The 4,150-nt window shown below is 40.7% G+C and overlaps 1 non-coding gene across 1 annotated transcript; it reads left to right on the forward strand.

Annotated features, from left to right (window-relative positions):
• Positions 1 to 338: 338 nt before the first annotated feature.
• On the forward strand, positions 339 to 475 carry LOC130017345 (small nucleolar RNA SNORA70). The gene has a single exon (XR_008791387.1). It is a non-coding gene; the product is annotated as a small nucleolar RNA SNORA70 (small nucleolar RNA).
• Positions 476 to 4,150: the final 3,675 nt, after the last annotated feature.

The following is a 4,150-nucleotide window of genomic DNA, read 5'->3' on the forward strand; positions in this document are numbered from 1 at the left end:
AATTCTTTACTCTGGTTTTCATTCCAATAGACAAACCTGAGACAATACACAAAAAGCAAATGGATTTTAGAGTGAACAATAGAAAACATACCTCAGTGTGCATGTAGGGTATTGCCTTACATGTGAGTTTAGTATATATAGTCTATCCTTATGGAACACTAAAGATGTAGAGAGCACAGAGCTGGAAATAGGTAGTTTGCCTGTGATCATATTATCTAGGAAGAGGTAAGGATGGCATTTAGGCCTTTCTTTTTCAAGTTCCAATATACCATCTGAAATATTGTATTCTATGCAGTTTCCAAGATAACTGGAGAACTGATTTATAAATGGTGGATTTTGTGTAGCCAATTAAAGTGGCAGTGCTCTCTGCTCTATGGGGCCCAGTTTGCAATGGCTATAAACAGCAAACAGCCTCCTTGTTAGTGTCAAAGCCTGTGACTTGTATGGGCTTTTGTAAGGGACCCTGGAGAGAGTTCTTTGATGGACATTTCTGTCTGCACACATGCTGACCCCAGCCTCAGGCTCCAAACAGGTATGTGCGAGGGATGGTGAGACACACTTAAGAAAGTCCCAGAGCACAATGCCTATGGACCACACTGGACAACTCATAATGCCCATCCATCCATATCAAACTGCAGAATAAGGAGCATGCAATTGATGCTTTGTTTCAGGCAAAGTTAAGTTCCCTGAACTCCACAAGATCCACATCCCCATGAAGGGGGCTTTACAAAGTTCAGATTAGTCTGAAAACTTAATTGCTGAAAAGTGAATCATCCCGAAAGACTGTTGGGCCAAATGCATTCCACATCACTAGTCCCTAGACAAATTTTGGACATGGTTCTCTTGAGAGCTTAAGAGATGCTCTGTCCTGAGTCCCTCCTCTGCTCCCCAGTCTTCACCACCCCATCCCGCCTCTACAATATATCCTGTTTCGTAACAAAATAATAATTGATAGTGGTCATTAGTTAGTGGTTCTTAGATGAAGATTATAGTCTATTTAAAAATTCTGATCTTGTTGCTCTATATTGTTAATACGTGATTATTTCTCTAGGGGGAGAATCTATAATTTTTTGTTTTGTTTTGGTTGGTAAGGGGAAATTGGGTCATACCCAGTATTACTCAGGACTTAATTCTGACTCTGCACAGGCTGGCTGGGTGTAAGGCAAGCACTTTACCACCTGGACTATATCATTAAAATGTCACTTCCATTACTCTACTAAAGGACCTGAATCAAGTACTTTGGCTGAGTACTTTAGGACAACAGAAAATTAAGTCTTTAAGTCTTTAGGCCTTTAAGTATCACTGTATCACTGTATCACTCTCATCCTGTTGTTCCTCGATTTACTCAAGCAGGTACCAGTTACTGAGATTTTAGCAGCCTCTCCTTACTTGTCTTTCCCAATGATTGGAGGCTCTTTCAGGGTCAGGGGAATGAGGCCTATTATAGTTATTGGTTTTGGCATATTGAATACGGCACGGGGAGCTTGCCAGGCTCTGCCTGTGCGGAAAGGGCGGGATACTCTCAAGTAGCTTGCCGGACTCTCTGAGAGGCATATATGATTTGTTGCCTATTTTCAGAACCCCATCAAATACGTTGTGGTAATTACTTATGGGAAAATTTAGGAAGTGTCTTATGATGTGTCCGGAAAGTGGCCTGGGACAAGTGGCAGCGGCTGGGTAGTGGAGGTTGGCTTCCGGAGCTGGGTCCCTTGGGTCAGGGAGGGCTCTCACTGTACCCCCTCCGGGGTGCTCCGAGTGAAAACAGCCTGGCGCAGATTCCCTAGTCTTTTAGTAACTTTTGAATTTATGTTGTTAGTATAATTATATAGCTTTTTACAGAAGTCATCCTTTTGTATTATTCAAAGAAGTCACACAAGTAAATACATGTCCATCAGAATGTAGGAGGAAACTAAAGGAGTTAATCAATGAAGTGCTTCTTTATATAACTTGTCAATGAGAGCTGAGAAATGGTTTTTCCCCTTAGATTCTCTCACAGATTGGAGAAAAAGAAGTGAAGGGGCGATGAAAATACTTACATGAATTATAGCCTACATGTGTATGAGAATTTCAAAAATTCTTATACCTTTCTCTGAGAATGAAGGGAAAATACAGGAATTAAGGTGTTATCCTTGCATACAGACTACCAATTCAATCTCTGGCAACACATACGATCCCTGAGGATGGCTTGGATTGATCCCTGACCACAGGACCTGGAGTAATCCCTGAGCCTGAGCACAGCCAGTTGTGGCCCAGCCATTTTTCCCCAACTTTTTATTTTTGGAAAGGTGTTTGGTAAAAGGATAAAGAAGACTGAAGGAAAAAAGCCATTAATAAGATGTATGGGGTATATTGATGAATGCCTGATATCCTCTTTTCTTTTCTAATTTATATATTACAGACCTTGACATAGCTATACTAACAGAGACATATGGATAAATTCAATGTGATCTATATATTAGCACTGCACTGTCACTGTCCTCCCATTGTCCATCAATTTGCTCGAGTGGGCACCAGTAATGTCTCCATTGTGAAACTTGTTACTGTCTTTGGCCTATCGAATATGTCATGGGGACCTTGCCAGGCTCTGCCGTGCGGGAGGGATACTCTTGGTCACTTGCCAGGCTCTCCGAGAAGGATGGAGGAATCAAACCAGGGTAGGTCGCATGAAAGGTTATATACAAGGCACTGCCTGCTATACTACCACTCTAGCCATATTATGAAGATTTACTTATGATAACAGGTCTCATTCCCCTGACCCTGAAAGAACCTCCAATGTGGCACCTTTGGGAAGGACGAGTAAAGAGAGGCTGCTAAAATCTCACTGCTGGGACAAATGGAGATGTTTCTGGTACCCACTCGAGCAAATCCATGAACAACGGGATGACAGTGATACAGTGATATATGATACACAACACTTGATGTAATAATTGTTCCAAAACCAACTATAACTGATTTTTCTGAAGATTTTGAACTGGAGAAATTATAGTAATGAGTTTATGACATAAATAAAAAATTGAAATTAAGTTTACAAAAATGCAGAGTTAATTTTTAAGGGTTTTTGCCCATTGCCTTTCCTTCAGCTATTGTATGTCTTAATTGGTAAGTAAAAAAAATGATCATTTAGATAAATTATTGAAATTGTTTGGCATTTATGGCCATTCTATGGTTTATTTTAGTCTGCTTTAGTTTTTGTTATTTTGTTTCCTATTCTCATGTTCTCTTGTTCTTTTATATTTGAATTCCATTTCTAATTCCTTTTATTTATTTATTATTTATTTTTTATTATTAATCGCTTATTACAGTTTGTGCCACGTGCTGACACAGTGTTGACTCTGAACTTTGATGTGCATCATTACTTAACTCTGCATCACCGGAATGTTTAAGAACTTTGCCTTTATGTTATGGTCAGAAGAGCTCCTCATTCCCCCATCTCTTTCCTTCACATTTCAATGAAAAATGATGCAGGATCTAAGGCAACACACTCAAGTTTCCTCTACCCCCTGCTTGTTGGGTTGCTTATTTGTTGGTTTTGAGTTGAATCAGTTCTAAGGATTTTGGAGTTGCCTTTTTGGTGGGCTGGAGCAATAGCACAATAGCACAGCGGGTAAGGCATTTGCCTTGCAGGTGGTTGAGCCGGTCAGCCCAGGTTCAATTCTTCCGCCTCTCTTAGAGAGCCTGGCAAGCTATTGAGAGTATCTTACCCGCACGGCAAAGCCTGGCAAGCTACCCATGACATATTTGATATGCCAAACACAGTTACAAGTCTCACAATGGAGACGTTACTGGGCCTGCTCGAGCAAATCTATGAACAATGGGAGACAGTGCTACAGTGCAGTGTCTTTTTGGCAGATCTGAGTGTTGGGGTAAAATCCCAAATAATAATGGTGGGTCTGGTGTGGAAATATAGCAGTATCAGTTGGTGGAAATATTGAATGTAATCAAAGTAGAGAGAGAGTAATGTGGAAATCATCTGCCCCACAGGTAGGGGAGGGTGTGGGGAGGGGAGTATACTGAGGTTTTTTTTGTGGTGGAAAATGGGCACTGGTGAAGGGATGGGTGTTTCATCATTGTATGACCGAGACGTAAACCTGAAAGCTTTGTAACTGCTCTCACGGTGATTCAATAAATAAATTTATAAAAAAGAAAAAAA

This window comes from Sorex fumeus, unplaced genomic scaffold (assembly GCF_029834395.1).
Source record: "Sorex fumeus unplaced genomic scaffold, SorFum_2.1 ptg000191l, whole genome shotgun sequence".
Taxonomy (NCBI): Eukaryota; Metazoa; Chordata; class Mammalia; order Eulipotyphla; family Soricidae; genus Sorex; species Sorex fumeus.